At 40.6% G+C, this 24,530-nt stretch overlaps 1 protein-coding gene across 2 annotated transcripts in view; it reads left to right on the forward strand.

Annotated features, from left to right (window-relative positions):
* Window positions 1–777: 777 nt before the first annotated feature.
* Window positions 778–24,530, forward strand: part of CALCRL (calcitonin receptor like receptor) — a 62,856-nt gene continuing 39,103 nt past the window's right edge. Inside the window, exon 1 of one of the 2 annotated variants that reach the window (XM_038142237.1) lies at window positions 778–1,162. The gene's annotated coding sequence lies outside the window, so the exon portion shown is untranslated. Of the gene's footprint in view, window positions 1,265–24,530 lie in introns of both variants that reach the window. The other variant, XM_038142236.1, reaches the window with a different exon arrangement.

Here is a 24,530-nt window from a genome sequence, read left to right on the forward strand (position 1 = left end):
ATAATTTTGATAGGTCCTTGTCACAATGTGAGTTTTGGGAGGCTCTTTTGGGGTTCCCCAACAAGTACTGGTTTTACAGGTGCTCATATAATTTGAGTTTGATGCTCCATGAACTCCCTGTTTGTTCAGCATAGTGTTGTCCTGTGCATGCAGTAACTTGTGATTGATTTAGAGGGCACAGATGTGGTCCATAGTACAGGGAATTGAATGTACAAAAACAATTTTAGTTCCTAGCAGAATATTTTTGAAGCTAGTAGAAAGACTACTATGAATGTTTTTGTCCTCTCTCATGGCAGTTTTCAAACCATTCATACTTGTGCTTTCGAGTCACTAGTGTTTAGAAAAAGCATAGAGATCAGCAGTAACAATGTTCCTGTTGCTTTTTTTTTCTACCCTTGATACTTCAAAGACTTATTCCTTTAAATACTTTGTTTTATATCCAGGAAAAAAATAGTGGTACTGTAAATGGTGTACCCACTTGTAATTGAGAATTTGAATCTGAACTTTGCAGCTGCTTTACATCTGAGGAATAAAGGCAATTCTGTGCAGAGCTTTTCAGCCCTTACGGTATGGGGTGTCATGCAGCTGCTGGCAGAGGTGCTGGGTCAGGTCAGTCACACTCAGGAGGAATGCGGCTCTCGAGTGTTCTTTGAATAAAGGTCCAAGTAATCTGTTTCTATGAGTCTAGCTGGAGGAGGAGGACGAATCTCAGAGGCTCGATACGTGAAACGACAGGTCCCGTGGTCTCCTCCTCACCAGCAGAGCAGCGAGTGAGCGTTTTGCGAGCGCCGGGCGGGCGAGCGGAGCCGCCCCGGGGCCAGGTGCGGGCAGAGGCCGGGAGCAGATGGCAGCGCCGGGGCTCGAATGCCACGGGAGCTCGGCTTCCCCGGGACATGCCATTCGGGAGAGAAAAGTAACTTAAGGCGGCCGCAGGCGGGGTCGGTGATGTAACAGGAAGCTCTGATGTTTCGCTGCTGCCGCCGCCGCTCCGCGCTGCCCTCGGACACGCTCCCGGCGCTCCCGCAGCAGCGCCGCTCCGCCGGGACAGCCGCGCTCCGGATCGCACCCGCCGGGCACCGCTCTCGGCTGGCTGTGGAGGGACCGGGCGAGACAGCTCCGCTCAGCTTTGTCTGAGACAGCTCCGCACACAGCTTTATCTGAGGTAGCTCCGCGCAGCTTTATGAGAGACAGCTCCGCACACAGCTTCATCTGAGATAGCTCCGCTCAGCTGTGTCTGGAAACGCTCAGGCAGGAGCTCGGCGTGGTGAGTGCTGTTTCATTGTTTCACCCAGAGCAGCGGCTCGGTGCCACCCGAGCGCAGCGGGAGCCACGCGTGTGTGTGTGTGTGTGCTCTGCTTCAGCCTCGGCGCGGGATGCGGGATCCGCGCCGACCCAGCCTGAGAGAAAACCTTCGTTTATTTTTAGCGAGCGAGGTGTTGAGCTGATTTTATATCTGGTGGTGTTATCGTGTGTGCTTGGTCGGATAGATAAAGAGATAAAATGCCCAAAGCAGCGCTGTAAGGATTCTGCCTGAAACCTCTAATATTAACTAACCAAATTTCTGTCTTTGCATCTGGAGAGAATTAGAGGCTCATTGGCTTGAAAAGGGTCCTTAAGACCAATTCAATTCAACTGCAGCTCTTACAATAGAGGCTGAATTAGGTGATAAAGTGGTGTAGGTTTGCTTACTATTTCTCTAAACTTACTGTACCAGAAAGAGGTCCTACTTGAGTTGTTTCATAATTAGGTTTTGTGTTGTAATTACACAACTTAAAAGATAAAGCTGCTGGTTTGTTTGAGCTTTCTGTTTGCTTGAGGAAAAGTTGGGTTGCTCTGAAGCCTGCACGCGTGCCGGCGTGTTGCTGTTTGAGGTTTTTAACCGCAAACACCGAGCTGATTTATTGGCAGCTGATTGCCCGCTTTCCCTTCCCTCGAGAAACTATTGAACGGTGCAAGTGTGTCATTCCGTGCCTTCGAGTGCCAGCTGATAGGCAGTTAAAAGTCTTGCCACTCCTCAAGCTTTCCAAAACAGATGGGAGACCCGCTGGTTTTACAAATGCGGTTGCAGTGCTGAGATTGCCAATTCTAGTCATTTGCTCGTGTGTGTAAGCAGTGGAACCGTAGAACCAGGAAAATAAATCTTGTTAGGCTATAAATCACACGTGGATTTGATCTACAATGAATCCTTCAGTTATCCGTGCAGTTTATAAGGGAAGAGAATGAAATAATTATAAAAATAACTGAGTATTTTTTTCTCTCTTTGCCTTAATAAACTTACGCCAGGTACCTTGGGGATGGACTTTGCTGCTCTTACAATTGTGCCAATGCAGTTTTCCCAGTCTTACCGTGCCTGCCGGGATCTTGTCATTCCCTTGCACTAACAATGTTTCTAACAGCTGAAACCTGTTCGGGGATGTGCTCTGAATCTGAGCTCCTCTCGCTGCATTGGAAGGAGGCACTCTAGATCTAGATCAATATAAGACCGCATCTGAAAACAGATGTGTTTTTAAGTATACATGCTGTGGTACTGTCTGAAATTCTTAATTAAGAATAATAATTTGTATTAGCATGGTGTTTTCTTCTCTAGTTTGCTTAAACTCTCATCTATTTCACTGCCTGTAGGAGCAATCCCAAAGTCTTTATCCAGCTTTGGAAATCTACCATACAAAAGGCACTTGGTGACACTAAGTCAGTGGAGATGGCACTTCACATGAAAGGTGCTTATGTTAAATGATCAGTTCAGTGGGAACAACTGTCTTTAGAGTATACCAGCTAAATTATTTAGATTCTTATTTGTTGCTCTTCACAAGCAACTGGTGGAGGTTGAAGAGGGTCTGCCCACAGAGGATGTGGCAGGCATGTGCATGTTGCAGGCTGGATATCAGTCTACATTATTTGCAGGTTAAAGCAGAGACAGGCAGGGCATTGATACAGAACAGTGTGACTGGACTTTTCACTGGACAAAATTAAGTACCTGGATATCTAAGATGGACTACAGGTTCAAGAACTGCATCATGTGTGTCTTTTCAACTTCAGATGTTTCTGCACCCTGAATTTCTGATCAGCTGGGGTCTTTCTCTGCATTAAGAGATGTAGTACTTGTCCCTTTGAATAGGCTTTTCTTGATACAACCAAACTGTTGAAATCCTGGCCCACTGAGAGCCAGTGGGAACTTTTCCACCCACTGTCAAAGGGCAAAACATTCCTAAATGTGGGTATTTTTCCATTGAAGGAATTATACATAGATGGTCATCCATCCAGGCACTTTACATTCTGCTGTCTGTTGGCAGCTGGGTTTTTGGGTTTTTTTTTTGTAATTTGTGTAATTTTTGAGCTCTTCAGTTGAAAAACATGATCTGAAAAACGGACCATGCATGTGATCTGTTGCAAAACAGATCTGCATCTGTCTCACTGGGTGACCAATGCCTTACCTGGGTCAGTAAAGGCATTAACTCCAGAAATACAGGATTGTTCCATGGGCTATCTGGGAATTGCTGTTCAGATTATAGACCAGGTTACAATTAAGAACAAAACCAAGGGAAGAAAGCACACTAAAAAAAAATTCCTTAGACACCCATATAATTTCTAACTTGCTTCTATATTCTGTGCATTTGAGGTAGCCATCTTTCTCCAGTAGCATTCCTGGCTTGTGGAAGAGCTGGGTAGGATTGGACCCACAGAAGTCCATGAAGCCATGCAATTAAAATGGGACCATGGTCATTTGGACAAAATTGTATGTTTTATGCTGATATGTTTTTTAATAATAACATGTATTCAGTGATATTTAAAAGAAGTGTGTCTAGTCACTGCTGTAGTAAATGTTGGACATAAGCTATCTATTAAAGCCATTGAGGGAAGTTCTCCACAAGTCCAAGTCTACAGTCAGGAAAACAAAGCAGGATTTCTCCTTTGGAAGTTGTTCCCATCTGTTGCCAATGTGTTTACGATGTTCTTGACTTGGTACCAAAATCCCTTCAGTGCTCCTGACCAGCTGCCACCCCTGTGGCACGCACACAATATTTGCCTTACCTCGCTGCCCTGGCCACCCCGGCTCTGCAAGCCTGGGCAGCTCTGTCATTGAGTTCCACGTGCAGCAGTTGCCTCAGCCAAGCTTTGCACTTACTGAAAACAGCCTTTACTTGCTCGTGGAACTGCTCTGTCCCTGGGAAGTATTTCAAGTGTTTGGTGCAGCAAATTGTCAGAGCTCTGGAATTAACTATATCCCTGGTACTGCTGTGTCGAGGAAGGGATGAATACTGCTACTATCAAAATAGATGTTAGTTGGCTAACAAATAACTTTTAGGCAGTAAAATAAGTGTGGTTTTATGTGTATTAGACATATAATAGCATATTTGGTATATTATTTCTACGTACAACGTATGCAGGTCCATTTCAGGGTGATTTCTGTTATTGCCAATGTAGCAACTAAACAGAGAACCTAAGTTTACAAAGAAATTTTCAAAGGAAATTAACCCTAGACCTTATCCTTTGTTTGGAAAACTGGGAATCACACGTGCTAATATTCTGACTTGCATACATCTGAATGCCACATCTTTCTAATGTTTGAAACAAAACATAGAAAGCTTTCTGTATGTGGACAAAACCCCTTTTTTTACTTATTGTAATCATGTTGGCTGTTCTGATGTTTTCAGTGTAAAAAACTTGCACAAAGAGCAGCAGAAAATAGCCTTTTTCTTACCTGTTACCTTAATGGGGAATTCCACAGCCAGTGTGGTAAATTAGAAGATCTTATGAAATTGGGTTTCTTTAGACCATTTCTCTTTAGCAACACTTTTTGTTCTATTTTAAAATGTGAGCAGAAGTGAAAGGCTAAACTTTCTCATTTTTAAAGTTTTGTTTTAACAGTTGTCTCTCATGCTTCAGTCTCCCAAGTTTGTTTATACTGTTTACATTTTCCCAGCAAAGTCATCCTTTTTCTGCCCTAGCTCTGTGCAAACACTTTCAATCATTTCTGCAGTATATGCTGTCCTAAAGTGATCTGTTTTGAGTAGCTTTTCTTTGGAAACATGCATTTGAAATGCACTTAACTCATTGTAATGCACCAAAAAAAGACTCCAGGAGAGAAGCCATGTTCTTCCTCCAAGAAATCAAACTCTTGTGGTGAATTTGCATGTGTCTCTGAGGCTGTTACCTTTTAGTATATCCTAAGTGTCACTCAAGCCTCTTCTGGCAGTTTTGACCATTTTTATGTTGTAGCTGACCATTCTTAGATTTTAGAAGATAAAACCATGTTGCATTTCTGGATTTATGTCTGGGTCATACAGGCTTCATTTGGAAAAACATCCCCCCAAAATTGGTGATGATTTTGTTTAATGAAGCCCATACCAGACTGGCTTCCCCTGTAATACCATGAACAAGGAGCCAACCAAAGAAATTAGTAATGTTTTTTCTTTTGATTACGATATTCAAAGTACCTACACCTACCTCATACACTGTTGTTTACCATCACCTGTGTTTAGGCTGAATATCTTAGGTTCCTAAAAACTGCATCATCTTTTTCCACCTATTCTTTGACATTCTCAGCTTGAAAACTGAGTGAATGTTTGTATGGGCACAAGGCATCACTCTTTGAATTACCATTTAGATTTTCTCCTTACTTTTCCCCTCCTCCATTACACTGGTAAAATCGTGCCAATTAATTTTCATAAATTTTATGTTATCCCAATACTGGCAATTCTGGTAGAGTTTTAGAGTTTCGTTAAAGTAAAACAAAGGATGTACTGAGAACATTTTTAGTTGTACCCAAACTAATTTGTTTTAGGGTTTTAAAGTATTTTTTCCATATCAATATTTTCAGAAATTAATATCATTTGTCACCAAATGTTATGCCCCAGAATCCTTCCTAGATAGAAGTTTAAAAATTTACTTTTCAGAAATGAGTAAGACCTTTAGACATTAAACTTCCTTCTTCTGTGGTTGCATCTATGTGTTTATTTAGTACCCTAAATGGAGGGAAAGTATTCTACTCTGCAGCCTTTTATTGCTAAAATGGCACGTTTTTGCAATTATTATCCTGAAATATTCTGTATAATGGCAATATCTGCCCTTTAGTTTCAGTTAGTGAAATCCAGCAGGTGTCACTCTGGGGATTAAATAAGAAATATTACACAGAGATAAGCTTTTTTGGGAGGATTTAGAAATATTTATTGTAATATGTTTTTCCAGAATAATTATTTGATAAGGCATGCCTCCTTATGTCTGAAATTTGTTTATTTAGTTATACGATTTAATGTGTGTATTCATCTTTCTGTGTGTCCCCTTGAACATGAAAGAGGACAGGCAGAACTTGCACCCACAGGTGATGTGGCTGAAACATAAAGAGCTGTGACTCAGTTCAGTGTTGCCTTGATGATATTAAAAAAATGGTTTGATCATTTTCTTTGGGGACCAAAATTGTTCTTTTTGTTGGTGAACATTCTCTTGCATCAGTAATGTGTTTTCAGTTGTGATGAAGTCAAGGAAGTGCTTCTGCAAGTGACTTATGTTTTGAGACGGTCTACATACTGCTTGTGTTACCTGAAATTGCTATGTGAGGTGGCTAATCATCCAAACTCTCACAGTAAAAAAAGTTTGGAGAAGAGAAACTTTGCCGTGCGTCATGGAGTTTCAAGTAAAAGTCAATGTTGAATTTTCTGGTGTGGGAAAAAAAACAAGTAGTTTATTGCTTAGTGTTTCTTTAGGGAAGGAAGTAGTAATGTTGTATTGTGGTGGATTTTTACATGAGTGTGAAGCTTCATATTCTGAGAGTTTCATATTGCGTGGAATAGGAATGTGATCGTTAAAAACTTGTTGGTTTCTAGAGGGGATAGTTGTTTATTTCCCAGACCATGTTAATTCCACCTTAAACAGAAACAAATACCTCAGCAGGCATCTTTGGAAGGCAATCCACAAATACAAGTCTCTCTTTAAATGGAAAAAAGGTGGTTTTTCTTTTTTTTAATAAATGCATAAATTATGCATTAATGTAAAAAATTACGTTAATTTTATATGCATGTATATTTTTACAGATATAACTTTTGTATGTGTATTTTAAAAATAATCTCATTCTAAAACTTGTAATCTCAGCCTACTTTAAACAATCCAGTTTCCTTTCTCTCACTTCTTTCTCCTGTCTAAGCCCCCATCCTGTTCCGTTTTTGATTCTATTCAACTTCCTTTCCTGTGATGACTCTGAGTGAGTCACTTTGCCAGGCATTAAGAATGTGGCTTGACAATATTTCCAACAGCTTATCCTATGCTGGCTCATGCAGATGAAATTAACCTCTGCCTTATCCTTCCTCTCAAAGAAACGTCTGTCTTCACACGTCCAGTTTCTTGGAAGGGGAAGGTGGGGGTGGGAGCTCTTTCCATAAATGACCCTGTTGAACTTCAGAGCCATCTTCCTTGCAGAGCGTGCGTACCGTAACATCACCGTGGGGAACCTCTCTAGCATTGATTCCGTGTGTTCTGGGCAAAAAGTTAGCTTCAACAAGTTCAGGAAAGCCAAATTAAGGCTCTTTCCTGAGTGCTATTCAAGTACTCTCTGCGTGGCTGCCACTGCACATTCTTCATTCTTTATGAAATGTGTTGTTTATTGCATTAAAATGCATGGAGGGCCACCAGGGCTGCGCTGGGTTTGTGTGTGGCTGGCAGCAGCTGGGAAAAAAGCACATGCTAAGTAGGCACTTAAACACTGAGCTGAGCTGCTGCCTTTCTTGTGGTCATGTTCGTGCCAGCCTAGTGTGAGGCTTGCGGGGGAGGGTTTGTTTTTTTCCTTTGTTTTGGTTTGGTTTTTTGGTGGTTTGTTGTTTTGTATTTTTTTTTTCCCCTCTCCAGTTTTAGAAGAAGTGGGTAAAGAGGGATTTAAAAAAATGGTTTTAATCTGTTAATTGTGTGTGTGCTTCAGGAAATAAAAGCCTTTCTGCTGAAAACAAACGGGAAATTATAGTCCTAGAAAAGAAGAACTTTAGAAAGCAATATGCAAATAAGAGTAAGAATTCCCCTCAAGTTAAACTCTGCTATTGCAGTCTTCTTGTCCTACAGAACCCAAGGATCTCACCCTCCATCATTTTTCCCTAGGGAAGATGTGAAAGATTATATCTGATGTAATTTTCTGTGTGTTATGTCCTAAGTGCAGTTAACATTGCCACAGATAACACGCCGGTGGAAACAGATTTTTGTTTCATATTTATTTGCTATCACAGTGAAGGTTTTATCTGAAACAGGAGTAATGGTTACAATTGGAAGCTCAAACAATTCTGTTTGGAGTACAGTCGTATTCATTTGAATGTGTTTTTAGTTTCTCATTCTGGAAATTCTTAATTTCTGACTGAAGGAGCTGATCCTTGTCCATCTTCAGCTCATTAAAGTGTCATTATTGACCTGATTATGGAAGTCACAGCATGGTCCTTTCAGAGCCTTTTGTTCCCCCAACTCTGCCTGCTGGATGTGCCATATCAGCATTTTGAGAGTACCTAGGAAAATCATTCCGATGTTTTTAACCTTCCAGCATGATCCACTGGGATAGCTGCTGGGCCTAGGTTTTCTTCTCCTTTTTCTCCCTCAGTTATTTCAGAAGAGCTTGCACGAGTAGAGCTCCTTCTCTACAGAAGATCCCTCTCCTGAAAACTGTGCATGCAATCCTGGGGAAGAATTCAGACAATGCAGTTTAACTGGACACTTTTTATTTAGGGCTGCAGGGATAAAATAGTCTGCTGACATGCTAAGCTTTTCCTAGAGTCACATTACAGACCAGTGAAGGGCATGGCAGTAATTCAGGGTTTGTTGGAAGGCTGGCAAAATACTTGTGCTGTCTTTGTGGGGGCACTGGGGCACCGGAGCACGGCAGCGGCTGCTGCCACCTCCAGGGTACACAGCACCAAAAGAGCCCTGGTTCAAAGCACATCTTAGCGACCAATAATCTTTCAAAGTCAGCATAGGCAAGGGAAGAGAAGTTTATATTGTCCTATGAAGAGAAACTGGCTTTATACCATACAGGAATGTGGAAATTGTTAAGCCAGAGGTTTGTTTTGTTTTATTTTTACAATTTCTTTATCCCTTGTGTTTCATAGAATTCTGAGCTTTTATATTTTTAAACATTTACAGATTTTAAGAGGATGTTGTCCAACTCCTCCTTCCTTGAGTACTAATTAACAGTAAAACAATGAAGCCTGGTAGCAAGGAAGACAAAGTGATGGAAGGAATAACAAATGCACAAAGGAAAAAAAGGTCTGAACCTTAAAATGTTGTTCCCTTAGAAAAGTGAACTGAACAAATCAGTAAATGGAATGATGTTGCCTTTAGCATGACTCTTACTGCAGAGACAAGGCTCCATCAGGTGTCCTGTGATCAGTCAGACTTTGATAAATAGATTCTTTTAACTGGTGAGAAACCACTACTTGTCTGCGACATGAATTCAAAGAATGGTTATGAAATCAGTTGTCTATTCAGTATTTTAGTTAGATAGCAAAACCAGATGCTGTGTTTCAGTCTGCGGTCTAGTTAAGGTGTCAGTCACTGCAGTGCTAAGTTAGCTCATCTTTCCTCATACACAGAACAGGTGAAATACCCAGTTGTCACACATGGAAGATCTTTATTACCACCTTTCCTCTTCACCTATGGAACAGAAGGACACCTCCTGTTTCTTCCACCATGTATTGTCTAAAAGACTCGACGATCTCTCAGACTTTAAGCCTATGATTTTTCCACTATTCGTTCCTGTTGTTCCTGTAATTTGCCTTTGACAGGTAAAAGGATCCTGCTCTCTTCTCCCTTTACAAACCATTCAGGCACTTACAGCTGAATATTTTTATTTGTCTCATTTGAGTTCTGCAGCGATGTGGGGTGGTTGTGCAGATCTCCACATGCAGTGAGCAGCCCAGGAGTGCCAGGGCTGTCTCCTCACCTCCAGGATGGGGCAGGATTTGTGCATATGCAGTCCCACGTTGCGTTGGTTCCTCCGCTGCCACGCATCCGCTATTAAAAAAAATTGCTGAATGACAGTAATAGAGAGGAACAATGGGCTATTACAGGATGTTCAGACAGGGTCATTACAGTATATTTTCTTGTGCAATCTTGTTATGAACAAGATTCATATTTACCAGCTTGTTTTATTTGTCAGCACCCTATTATTAATTGGTGTTGTAAGGCTATGAACGGCTCATATTCTAGCAAAGGTCAGTTTGACGAAATGAAGTTTGTTTTTTTTCTAATAGCTCTGTGGAAAGCTGCTTTTCAATATTTATAATAAATGTATGGATTTTTAAAGTATGGGGTATTTATTTATCATCATTGGAAAAGGAAAAAAAAAAAGGAAGTTTTTTCACCATCAAACTGCAAATTAGCCTTAATGTACTTAGCAAAATGAAATCACAGAATCTTGTGATGGGGCTGTTGTATTGGAAAACTTATTGAAAAGAAAAATATTTTCATTTGAATTTTAAAGGAAAGCAGCTTATTTGCAGTGGTGCTTTTTGACATATAGGCTATTTTACATGGTTTGCAACACTTGGAATCCAAATTTTCAGTTTTATTCAAAAGGCAAAGATGAAAAATAGCACCTAGTTCAAGCAACAATTGTGGACTGTTTCTGTGTGCAGTTGAATTAACTTTCTGCCTGAAAGACACCTGCTAATGGGCCCAGTTGGAAACAATGGAGAAGGTTTCAGCTAATGTGAAATAAGGAGCTCAAGGAGGAGAGGATTCAGTCAAATTTGGGAAGACATGAATTTGGCATAGGGAACCAGGAATTAGTAGAATAGACTAGAAACCAGTCCACAGGGATTTGGGGTGCTGATGAAAACTGCATTTGTTTTCGGCATTGTATGAAAATGTCTCAATTTTTTATCAAGACGCGTCACTTTCTTAGATGTGAAAATGGTTGTCTTTGTGTTCCTGGAATAAACACAGCCCAATTTGGAATCCTGGGCTATATTTGCGTAAGAGAGGCTAAGGAATGGAAAACTGAGGGTACTGTAGGTCAGGGCTGAGGTTAGCAGGGCTGAGAGGGGAAGTCTGGCAGCCGAGGATCCCTCGGTGTGGCTGTGGCTGCTGCTTTGCACGCGAGCTGGCTACGGCAGGGATGTTCCTGCATGGGAACAAGGGACATATCCACAGACACGAGGTGACAGTGGGTGACACTGGAATTAATGCTGCTTCTTGAAAGCTTTTGTAAGCTGTACAGCTTTTGTCCAGTTTGACAAATGGCTCGTTAGAGACCAATCGTTTTTCCTCAGCTCTCTGACTCCTTTTGAGTCTGCAATCCTACAAAATCCTTCAAGTTACAAGAAGCACGCTTACAAAGTCCGCACACTTAGTGAGACTGTGTGGATGATGCTCAGAGCACGAAGCAAGGTCAGAGGTTTGCAAACCCTTTAAAAGCAGTTAAAAATGAGGGGGGATAAACTAGGGGTGAGCAGGAAATATTGAAGAGTAAGTATGTGATGCTGAAAATTTCTTGTAGACTGGGTCCACAGCACTCCTACTATTGAAAGGTGAGATACAGAGGGTGCTCAGTAGTTATTCACTAATGTTAATTGTATCTGTTTAAAAAAAAATAAATTTATCACTAGGTATAGGAAGGGCACTGCTTAGTGTAAAAATAAACTAATTGATCCAATCAACAGTACTTCTGTCTCAATTTACTGCAGCAAGAGAGCTAAGGTTTTCCTCCTAAAACACCACATGATCTTGTGTGGATGAATGCAAGCAGTTTTATTGAACTTTAAAAGCTCCAAGAAATACATGTGGATTTCCAGAATCCATTGGTAACTTTGTAAAGCAAACATTTAAATACTCAGAGCATTGAACATGACAAAAGGATTACAGGTGATGATCTTTTACATCAGCTGGGTTTTCCTAGAGGGTGACCAGTTCAAAGGGCACTCGTTTTTTTGGTAAATATCATTCCAGTAAGGGTACCACAAAGCATGTTAAAACCAATTTCTTTTGGGTTTCCAGAGGAGTGACCTGCAAGTGACTGCTGAAAATGCTTCTTTTGATGAGTGAAGAGAGAGAAAGGTTGTCAGAAAACTTCGATAGAAAATAAATTAGTTCCAGCCCTATAGAGAGGGAAGAACTCAGTTTGTCACAGACAAATAGTTGTTTCCTGACACTGGGCATTTGGTTAACAACTTCCAGTGTTTGATGATGTCATGGGTCATATGGATTCTGTGTGTTTGAGGCCCTTTTGGCTTAACAGGAAGGGCACCAACTTATCTAGGAACTTCTCTGTTGACGAGATTCAGCTGCCCTTCCTGCCCAACTTAGCAGAGCCTGAGCTTTCAAAGACAAACCAGTGCTGCTCTTGGGAATTTGTCAATATCTAGACCTTTTTTCCTAGCTGAAAAGGTAAATACCCCAAGAGATGGAAGTAATTCTTTTGATTCTGCTTTGTGTTCCTCAGATCCTATTGACTCTTCATCTGCCAGAATATCTGCGTAATAACCAAATGTGTCGTCATTCCTTTTCCTATGCTCCAAGAGTCTTGGGCTTTCCAAACTGCATTTCCAAAGCTGTCTGTATCCACAAATGTTTAGATAAAGGATTTCCACATTTCTGCAACCCTCTGGAGGAACTTACTGTTCTCTCCCCATAAAACCAGAGAGTATATGTTTTAATAAAATAAAGCATAGAAGCAAACCTGTGTCAGTAACACAAAAGGTGTTTGAGCCAGGAACCTCCTCTCCCAGAAGACCATATAACTGACTTTGTCTGTCTTTGTCTGCACAAGAGTGCAGTTTTCAGAACACCTGTTTCTAAGTTGCATTTCTTGCTGAGAAGTGCAAGATACCTGCGTGGAAGTTGTGTTTATGTCATTGTTTTCAGGAATGAAACTGCCTCTATTTTTGTTGCCAGCATTAAGGAGTAACAGAAAACCAGTTGTTATGTTGGCTTTTTTTTTCCCCTTCCAAAATGTAGCGAGCGTGTTGTTGTTGTTGCTGGTGGAAGATCCCTTTTCACAGTCGTCCAACAACTTCAATATTTTCCTTGTTTTGTGCGAGGAAGGTAACCTTTGCAACATCCTGTTTTATTTACCAGCCATATCTGTAAGCTGCAGGAATCCTTCCTGTTCAGCTCACAGCACAGTGCTCAAGACAGAAATCCTTGGTCTTCATTAGAAAACCATTTGGTAACAAACTGAATAGCGCTGTGACTCCTGTCGGGCGTTTAATTAATTAATACTTTTTCCCGAAACTAGAAAAGGCTGAAGTGAGTTGAATGAAATCAGAGTTCTCTTGTGTCTTCCCCAAAATTCAGGCTGTACCATATTGTGCACTGGTCAGGAAAATGGGAAGTTTTGTGACTGATCCCTCTCTAAGTTTACACATCTCTGCAGTTCCTCCTCTTTTGCTGCAGTTGGAATCCAAGTACAAAGCTAATATGGAAAAAGGCTGCTCTTGCATTTTTTCTGGCAGACTTATAACCTGGGAGTATCTACAATATCATCAGAAAGCCTGTTCTCATGAGAGTCCTGTCCAGATTTCCAACAAATCTGGAACATTATCCAAGGAAGTGTAGAAATCTACACAATCACACAGTTATAGTGGAGCTTGTGGTTGAGTTTCTTTGATGTGGTGTGGCTTTGTTGGGTGTGTGGTTTTGTTGGTTTTCTTTTTTTTGGCTTTTGGGTTGAATTTTTTTTTTTTGGTCGCTATTCTTCCTTTGTCACTTTGTATAAAAGTACTTTTGTATCATTTTAGCTTGTTTCTTTGTCCCCTTCCCTTGTTAGTTTTTTTTAAATTCAGATTGATAATTTTCCATTTACTTAGAAATAAGTGTAATCTTTTCATAAACAAGAGTCTGTTAAGTTGGAGGGTGATGAGAGTTTTTCAGAATGAGCTATTGAACCATTTCATACTAATTTTCTTATTAGAGCTGGATCACTAATGAAGATTCACTCAAATTAGTGGGTGGATATTTTTAAATAAAATGGGTTTTATAGCTTAATTTCAGGTAGATCTAGTACAGAGTTTTATGCTAGTGGTATATCAGATTTTCCTTGTCCACAAATCTTTTCTAGATGTACATATTTCATAGTCTGACATGATCCACTCCTTAGTTCTAATATTGCTTGACATGTGCAGTGCATGCAGAACTAATTCTGGAGCAGCTCTGCGTGGAGGCAGTGAGCACCATGAGCAAAACAGGCTGTTTGCTGGGCAAGGTGAAGCAACTGTCAGTGCTGTGGCTGAATTAATTACTCACCAGTAATTAATTCCATGGCCTGAGCAAGAGCGCCCTGAGACCATGTTATCATTCCAGCACAGTCCTGCCAAGCAGCTGGTGCTGCTCCTTGTTTTTGTTTTCTTCTCAGGGAAGTAGGATTGAGCTCACTGGGAATGTTTGTCATCTTTCACTGATATAAATCAGTAAACATAATCATTCAAAGAAAAGCACATTTGCCACACATTACCTGTGTGGACAAGTAGACGTTTTCCAGTGGTGACTCCTATTTATGGTTCCTGCATTCTGTAATAGGTAAACTAATAAGATATGTGTGGTTTAAATTTTGTTTATTTATTCACATCCTTATTCTCCTTAAATAACATTTGATAATCTGATAAGTTTAAATTAATTAGCCTTTTAGGAGGAAATCTTTATCTGTGTGATGAATGTGATAGGGGGAAAGCATTGGTCAGCACAACTTGTGGCTACAGAATGGTTTAGGGTGCTCTGTTAGAATTTATCATTATTTCCTTACAGGTGTTCTTCTGGGGAAAAAAAATGCATTTTTCTAGCACCTACATACTGTTGCAGTGGCTCATGAAGAAGTGTTAACAATATTCCTGCATTGGGTGAGAGACAGGAAAATATATTCACTTCTGAGGGGCAAAATCCAGCTCTTGGTAAACTGATAAGTGTTTTTGCCCTGAGACCTGTAGTAGCATCTTCTTATCAGCTTTAATTCAGCAAACATTAGTAAGCTTAGTTTCAAATTGCTCTTATTAGATACATTATTGTGCCTTTGTGTACTCTGTTCACAATATGATGGGGCTTGGAAGAACATTAAATATACAGAAGGCTACTTGGTTTATCCAGATATTTATTTGACAGCAGCTTCTTATTTGAGGAACTGAATTTGTTCATCCATTCCCAGTCTTTGGGCACCAGCTTCAGCACCATCTCACCCCACCTACTATAAATTTATACAGAATTTTTATGTCCTAATGTGCAGATCTGCAACAGTAGAAACAGCACATGGAAACCACATGTCTCCAAAATAAGTCAGGTCAGAGAGGACTTGCTATAATAATAATCTGGTCTCAAGTCAAAGGTGATTGTGTTTGCTGATAAACTTGATTTCGTTTTCCTTTGCTCCTGATTTGTGAGTTGGCTCCTGGTTGTGCACCTAATTGAGTGAGTAGTTTAGCTTTTACCAATTTTAAGTGGTTACTAGGTAACTTTTATAACAGAAGGACCAGAAATGTTCAGGCTTGAAAGGTTCCAAGGGGTCTGTATATGATCATACTCTACGTTCATACCATGTCCTGTGCATCTTTGTGCCTTGCAGCTGTAGCTGGAGAATGTTGTAAAACTGACAAATGTGCCAGGTTTCCAATGAGCTGGAGAAAATGTGCCAGTTTGTTTCCAGATACTGGGATTGAGCTCTTTTCCCTGCTGTTACCTTCTGTCCCATCCTGATGTTTTTTTTTTTTTTTTTTGTTAAGTCTTTAAAAGTTTGTCTCCACAACAGATTGCTCCTAAGACAAATTAATGTTGTGGAAACAGATGTTTTTGATTTGTTAGCAGTGACACGTTGTTTTGAGGGATCAGAATATTTCATGGATCAGGATATTATATTTTTGTAATGCAATTCATGCTTTTCATTTATTTTAGAATACTTAATGTTGTTTCACAGGTGTAATTGAATTTTATACTCAGGACATAGGATTTCTCATTTCGACTCAGATACAGACCAGTGAGCTTTAGTGTCCTCCTTTTAATTTCTGTTTATACCTTGTGCATGGTGCTTCCTGAAATGGAGAAAAAATTTTAAAAAAAGTACATGACACCTTAAGAAAGTGAATTTATTTTTTCAATTACTTGTTTACAGAAGAAATAATTTCTCCTTAATGGTCTTGGGAGCTACTTATTACTTTGAGACTCACATATCTTTAATTTAACTACACATTTAGCTAACAAAGATAGTATATAATATTATCCAGAATTGGCTGAAAGGAGTTGAATGTAACATCTTCAGTGTTTATGAAAGCTATATGCTGCACTATATAAAGTAACACAGTATTTTTATAATTATCAGCCATTAATTGTGTTTACTTCCTTCTCCTCCTAGAATTAGCACAGAAAGGAAGGCATGCTTGTGTTTTGTTTGGAGCCTTGATCAACAACAACTCCCTGACTTTCTTTTTTACTTTATTAAACTTGTGGCTCAAACAGAGTCAGATTTTGTCAAAGTGACAAAATTTTGTCAGAGTGACAAAATGCTTATTTGCCCCCTAAGCATTTGCTAAAAGTACAACTTCACTTCTCCAGGAGCAGTGAGGAACTGTGCACAAAGACCATTTGAACATCTGGGTCATTGAGGGCAGGATCAATATTCACCACCTACTCAAATTTTGTTTTTTTCCTTCATCCACAAAAAATTGGATTGATAGTGTCAGCATCAAGCATTGTGCATTTTAATCATTTTTGATGCCCTCAATAAGTTAGTCACATTTCAAGGACTGTGTTTTGCCTCATGGTAGTGTAAAGGCCAATGAAGTACGGAAAGAATAAATGAAATAAAATCCCAGTTTCTGTCATGAAGAAGGTTGTGAGGGAAGAGCCAGGACCACACCCAGGTTCCTTCTGGGCAGAGAGGGCTGACAAGCCACAAGGCACTTCAGGGGAGTAACCCTGCAGAAATGCCATGGAGCAGTCAGTTCCCACTGTGCCATTGAGCTGCGAGAAGTAGCCCAGGGAGAATGATAAATGTGTGAAAACTCACATTTGTAGTTGTCTGAACAAGTCTGTCTCTGCAGTTAAATTAAAATACCTTAATTCAAATTAATTGCCAGGTGCACCAAAAAAAGGAGACAACTTAGAGAACTTCACAGTTTCAAACAGTTAGTAGCTCTTTAACTGTTGTGTGGGACATAAATGCCTCCCATAAATGTCTTTGTCTTAAGAGTGTAAAGATTTGCCCTTAGAAATTTCAGAGTTTTATAATTTAGGCAGTTCTGCTTTCTTACTTTGATGAGCTTCAGCACAAATAGGAAGTAACGTGCAATAATGCAGAAGTTACTGAAGCATTTCATGCCTTGGACATAAGTGCAGCTAATTCTGAAAAGCCCAGACACTGGCTTTCTGCAATAATTCCTCACTTGTCCCTCTGGGCTGTAGATCCAGCTAGGACAAGGAATGCTGACAAACCTTAGGATGGAGCAGCAAGTACGTCATAACCGCTCTTGCCAAGAAACGAGTCCAGTCCCACAGTGATCATCTCCACCTATGTCACAGTCCTGCAGGAGAGGGGATGCTGCTGGGAGAAATGCATTTGAGCTATTTTATGGTAGAAAACAGCAGGAGATGCATAGGTCTTCAATGACACTTTAATACAAACTGGGTGGGGGTTTTGTCTTGTTTTGTTTGAGTTTTGTTTTGGGTTTGGATTTTTTTTTTTTTTTTGCCTTGAAGCCTGGAACAGATTGTCATAAAGAAAATTTCAAGTTACACTAGTCAGAAGTCAAATACAAATGAAAGTGAAGTTAGAAATAGACTTTGCACAGCCTAAATTGTGAAAATTGTTTTTCCCAATAAATATATTAGAATTACACTGTGTACCTTTCAAAGCTCACTACCTGAATATATTGAGAAATAAGAAGTAACTAAAAGTCATAGTTTGATTTTAATAGAGTAGGAACTTGTTGCTTAAAGTGTAGTATATTTCATAAATAGAACAGTTTTAATAGTTAAAGTGGAATTATAAGAAGGCTCCATGAGCACACAGGGCAGTAATGAGTGATGCTCTAACACAATCCACACCGTCCTGGTTGTTGGAAGCTGCATTGTTGGACTGGTGGCTGGGGCTCAGGGTATCCCTTTCTGCTTTCACAAAAATCTCTTGGGCCCTTAATTTCCAGCTGAACAGTCACCAAAAGGCCCATGGAATAGACCTTGAGCAAAACTTAGACCTCACAGAGCTATGTGGATGCACTTTATTTATTTATCTATTTATTTATGTATAGTGCATGTTCTGTTTGGGCTTTTCAGCTCTTCCAGATGTGGTGAAAACACTTGAGAGGACTTACTAATTTAGTTCAAGGGACTACCTGGATTCACAGCCTGGTCTTACTTCAGTGCAGAATAGCATTTCTCCTTGAGCATACAAATCTCTTTGCCAAATATTGTCTCTACAAAGATACATTTCTTTGAGCTCCCTTGGGAAGGAGAGAAGGGTGCTCCTGTACTGCTTTTGTAAGGTTATACCTTCAGAGCTGCTGTTATTAGGGCTGCTTGGCAAAGCTCATCAGTGTCAATTACAGCCTCAGAAACAAGAGTCTAAGCTCAACAGGGAATGATATTTAAGTAAAAAGGATTTTTGATGGGAAAGAATACCACTCTTTCCTCCACCTCCTCTCTGTACTTCAAATCACTCGACTCTTTTGGTCCCTTCAGCCCTGAGAGGAGCCATTTCCTGCAAAAAGGGCTGTGTAAATAGGACAAAGTAAGGGCAGCCCCCAGTGCTCATCTGTCCTGAGGCTGGGGCACTGCAGTCGCTGCAAAACTGCTCCAGTCGTGTTCCAGATGCTGACAGCCCTGCTGAGGTGAGTTGTCAGCTCTGTGGTGGGAGCTCACCAAAAATTTTCATCCTTTTCTCCTAGCTCTTGCTGGGGTTTCTCTAAAAGTTGTTCTCAGTAACGTGCCCTTTATTTGCAGTCCTTGGAGGTGGCCCGGTGTGTGTGACCCCCTTTCCTCAGGACCTTTGTTTCTGACTTGTTTGATTCTGATCTGGCATGTAATGACTCAGTGACTTCAGTGAAACTGAGCAGAATGCAAACTTGCTGTGTGTATTTTTATTCTTCATCAATTTTTTTTTTTTGGGGGGGGGGGGTGGTGAGGGGGAGCTCTTTTTTTTTTTTTTTTTTTAATTATTATTATTCCTGTTCCTTCAGTTCGTCTGTTTGTAGGGGAAGGGTTTGTAGTGTTGCATGTTTGGGGTGGGATGGGATGACTCAGCACTCAGGCACCTGCTGCTGCCTGGGAAGCCCACCAGGCCTGGCTCAGTCCATCAGGATGCAGCAGATCCAGCAGGGCCAGGTTTGGAAAGTGTCTCTTACACCCTCAGGGCATTTCAGAGGGCACGGGGAGCTCTTGACTCCCTTGACAGGAAGGGAGTTTAGCCTTTGGTCTTGATGTATCTCCTGACCCACTCTGGTGAGGAGCAGCATTGGCAAGATGTGTGCAGTTACAACCGAGTGCAACCGTGGTGTAAATGGAGGCTGTACTACAGGCTGATAGCCCCACCTGCAGATTGGAGAAGGCAAAATGAGGGACAGAGGTTTATTTCTAATGGTTTTGTGCTTTCTGCAATATTTGCGTGTGTTGTTCAGTATCTGCTATTGCAAAAGGTCAATTAAAAATAAAAAGGATGATCCTGATTAGCTGGGCAGGTCCATTTCCACTGCACCAGCATGTGTTGTGGATGTCTCTGGGGTATTTTTTGGAGAGCAAAATAGTTGATGGTGCTAGTACTTAAAAAGTTCAAGTGAGCTTCCGAAGTTAACACCCTTTCAGTTCCTTTGTGTTGTTTGGCATGCAGAGATTTGAGAGTTCCTTGGTGTACTTTGACCACTGTGAATATATTTCCCTAACTGAAAGGACTGTAGAGTTGTTCAAAATCACTTTTAGTTTGAGTGTTTCAAAATGTAAGTGAAGGCTTGACTCTGATGTCTGCAGATTTTTAAACTGATCCTCAATAATGATAATTATCAGGTGCTGGATTTTGAATGTGCTGTGGTGTTAAATGGATACCTAGCACTAAGATATTACACGTGCTGTTTTAAGGTGAGTTGTGTTATATTTTACATTGTAGTATTTTTCACATTTTTGTCTAGGAATACATTCTCTGACAAGTAGTTTTCTCATGGTTCCTGTCCTTCCTTAACGTTCTTCTCCTCTGTCAGGATGGCCTGCTTAAGAGCTGTGATTGCTTTGTGATTATGTGTAAAAGAGATTTCCAATTCCTCTTAGGTCTTTATGGGAGTAAGGAAGGAATCGGGAAAATCCCAAGTGACTGATTAGCAGATTACCAGAATCATGCCACCTTTATCAAAGCCTGTCTATTGCAGGGGACTGTTACTTAGTGGGATGTGCCACTCGAGTTTCATCGCACCAAGCAGGTAATCTCCAGCTTCCAGCTGGGAATTGCAGGTGGAACATGATGGGAAGCTGGATCAGTTTGGTTATTGGGACAGAGCCTGTAAGTCATTTATTGAAGAAACCCCACAGTGTGGGGTGAGTGCTTGGAAAGGGTAGCAAGAGATGAGAATGGGATAGGGCTGGAGGCAGGAGGTCACCTTAGGTCATTGTTCCTTCTCAGCATGGGAAGAGTTTCCTTCATGTTTCTTGGGAGCAAAGGGAATGTTCAGGTACATTTATTCACTTGAGTCACACTTAGCACTTGGAATTCCTTGTGGCAGATGTTCCTTTAAACTCAGGTGTCCCTAGTGAGAGGCGTTCATGTCCAAACCACAGCCTTAGAAGGGATTTTTGTCCTGAGACCATCTCAGAGGCAGGTAAGCCCAACTCCAGGTGAAAGACTGGTGTAGATGATAAATGGCTGGTAATTTACTAGCAGAAATATTGGTTTATATTTTCCTGAGTTTTCATTTCTTTGGGTTTTCTCTTAACCCAAAGAATTTTACTCTCTATTTGCAGTTATTCTGATGACAATCCCAACAGAAATGAATGATAGATACATTGCTACTTGCTGAATGGATATTTAAACCTCACTTGTGACAGAATGTACAAAGTGGTGGTGGGCAAATAGCTTAAATTTCTTTCTTTCCTCCAGCACATTAAAGGCTTTATTACTTATGGCCTTCAAAACTGTCAGTTTTTGTCGGCTTCTCAAAAACTGTCAATCCAAGTGGACTGATCCTAAAGATACTGCACTTTCTCACTGGTACTCACTCTACTCACTCCTACAGAGAATGAAAATTATATCTGTATTAGAAATTGAAATTTATTTATATTCCACAGACTGTCTGTCAGACATGAAGCTGGTTAAAGTACCACCCACAACAGATATGTCTGTAAGAGCCACAAATGCCTTAAGAATTCTTTCACAAAGCCCTTACTGAATATATCAACTGACTCTCAACTCTTTGATTTAGGATCTGGATTTTTTTAATTCTCTTGCTCTTGTCTTTCCTTTGTATTCTTTTTTAGGGCTTCTCTGTGACCTTACAGAAAAAATGGCATTGAAGGGCTATTTTTTATAATAGAACTGAAACCATTTTCTTCACAGAGTAATGATTCTACGTTGATAGCATTATGCATTTTCAGTAGCTGACTTGGCTCCAGCATTTGGATTAGACTGAACTTCCCATCAGTTTGATAGTTTGATTCCCAACAGATGTCATGTTCCATGTAATGTCTGACCCTCAGAGATCACCAGCCAAGTGGGGTTCAGAGTTCAGATCTCTGGGTGATGGCCACTCCAGATTTAAAGTCCTCTGTTCCTTAAAAACACTGTCAAAAATCTCTTTCTTTTCTCCAAAGCTTTGTGAAGAGGTGTAATGAAGCAGCCTGAGGATCAACAATGATTACTAAGATAGAAGTTGTCTGGTGGCAGTGTCATGAGCATGGATTTATTTATTCTGGTGGTTGCAAACGATGCTTTCTGATATCTCAGCATCTTACTGAATTAATATTTTGGAAATTATGTCTTTTAGAATAGAAAACCCAAATACACAGAAAGTTGTCAGTGTCCTTCTTGATCAGGGTTTTTTATCTAATCCATTCTTGGCTTAGACAAAGCTAAAGGTACTTTTCTTCCTGCTCTATAAAATATTTATATGATATCTGGAATAACTAATGCCATCAGTAAAATGCCACTAGTTTTGGAACGATGTGCAGGAAGTGTGTGGCACTGCAGAGTCAGTAAAGGCTTGGGATATGACAAGGGAACACCAAGAATAAAAATTATTTTGTGATTTCTGTACACTATCCTCATCACTGAGTGGTAATCAAATAGACTAGTGCAGTACTTGTTTTCTAATGCTCTCTTGAGAAAGGGAAATATATTTACTGCCTGTGGAAGAAACCAACCAGGCTTCATTCCTGCAAATTTGTATTTCTTTTGGAATCCTGGAGGAATTATGGCAACAAGAAGCTACCTCATGAAATGTTTCCTGTTCTTGGTGTGGTGTAGGCCTGTATCAATTACCAGGCATTTTTACTTCCACAAAATCACTGACAGGGTCAGTAAGACACATACCTGTTATGGAATTCACTTGCCAGCAAGACTTGCATCGAGTTAGAATTCAGTGCAGAAATCCTGTGTCTGTTAGCTCCTTTGGAAAAACACAGCCAGTCGTTCTTAGAGCTTCATAAGGGAACACAATTCTCTCTCCAGCATATATGCCAATTAATTCAGAATACTCATTCATCACCTGCTTGTTTCAGCAAATATCCTGCTCTCTCAACAGCAGGAGGAAGCCAATGCAGGAGAAATCTGGATTTCACCAAAGGAAGCCTGGCATAAGCTACCATGATAGAAATAAATGCAGGAGGTTTTTTTCTTTGTGAATGGTTCCCTCGCATGGAGTCGCTTGGGCGCTGTTGTTTCCGTTGGCTCCAGCAATGTCAAGGCCATTGATGATGAAAGTTCTGTTCTGTTTTTCCCCATTGCTTGGAAAATTGTCTCTCCCTCCTCCCTCCCTCCCTCCCTTCCCTCCCCAACCCAATCCCTGCCAAGCAAGCAGCTGTGCACAGAATTTCTCAGCAAGATGAATTTGAATTTTCACATGCTCTGTGGGACAGGATACACAAATACAGCTTTGAGAGGGTTGCAGTTGAGGGGTGCAAGTCCACAGTTTCTGCAGGTGCATGAAATGGATGAGCCATTGAGGTGTCTTATTCACTTAAAGAATACAGTGAAAAAAATTAAATATGCATGCCAATTGCATTTCTTAGTGAGTTTTGGTACCTCAGTCTGACGGAAGTAATGTCTGCAAGTTTGATATCCAAGCTGTACATCAAAGCCAAACTAATGCCTGAGAGTTCTGCACTGGTATCTGAGACACTGACTTAAGGATGGCAGGATCTGCTCTGTACAAATACAAACTCAAATGATTCTTTTTTAACTTAATTTGGGTAGACATCCTTATAAAAGCTTCCCATCAAATTCCATGCATTTTGTTTCTGCCAAGGACTTTTTTTTCTGGAGTGTGAAATCAGTCTGAGGCTTCTGTGAGGTTTATTTTTCTCAAGGAAAATAAATGCAGGATGTGAGTTTGCAGAAAATATGGGCACCTATTTAAAGCCATATAATGTTTTCCATGCTTGCAGGGAAAATTTTCATTTGCTTGTAAAACTGAGATTTTCCATTACATTTCCTGCCTTTTATATTATTGTTAATATTACATCTGGAGGGGAGAAAATATGCTTAAATGTATAAATTTATGTGCAAAAAATTTGTATGCAGTTTATGACCAGAATAGCTGCGTGTGATGCACATTCCTCTGCTGTAGCTATGGTGCTTGTAATGTTTTATTGCATTTGATTTGTAGTATTTCATATCATATTTCTCACTTCTTGTCTGAGACTCCAGTTTATCAAGGCAGAGATTTTTGTGTATGATTTATGTAACATTTTTAACATCCATAGCATTTTATTTTGGTTTTCATTCAGGTAAAAGAGGGCGGAATGCTGCAAAAGGATATGGAAAAGTCTGTTTGTAATTAAAGGAACACTAATTGGACTTTGGGGACCGTGTGTAAGATACACTGGTCTTTCCCACGGCCACACCCTGAGCATATGATCTTCAACTGAATTCATGGAAACATTCACACTGCTTCCTACAGATTGCAGCTGGCACTGTGTGTGACAGCTCTGCCTCGCAGGGAGCACAGGGGTTTGTGTGATAGTGCGGGATGCAGATGGGATGTGCCTGAGGAGAGCGAGGCGCGCAGAGCCAGCGTGCGCAAGTGAGGGATGTGGCACTGCCCGTGGCTCCAGGCATGGCAGCAAGGGCTGTGCTGACCCCCAGATGTGTGTCTGTGGCTGTCAGACTGTGCCAGCCAAACTGTCAGCTCTCCCACCCACCGCTCCTGCCAGTCCAAACCTTTCACGGCAGCAGAAGCTCTGCGAGCAGGAGTTTTTCAGTGGCACAGAATCACTTCTCTGTTAACAGCATGAAAATGGAACAGGGTGTCAGCTGAAATATATAGACTTGTGCCTGTCCAGTTTTCGGCATTGTTGCTCTCTGGTATTTCAAAATGTGAATTAAGGCTTCAAAGATGCAATTGCTGGACAAATTTGAAAATCAGAAAAGGCTTAGCTTCTTACTTTCAGGTAAGGAT

Source organism: Motacilla alba, chromosome 7 (assembly GCF_015832195.1).
Source record: "Motacilla alba alba isolate MOTALB_02 chromosome 7, Motacilla_alba_V1.0_pri, whole genome shotgun sequence".
In the NCBI taxonomy this organism is placed as follows: Eukaryota; Metazoa; Chordata; class Aves; order Passeriformes; family Motacillidae; genus Motacilla; species Motacilla alba.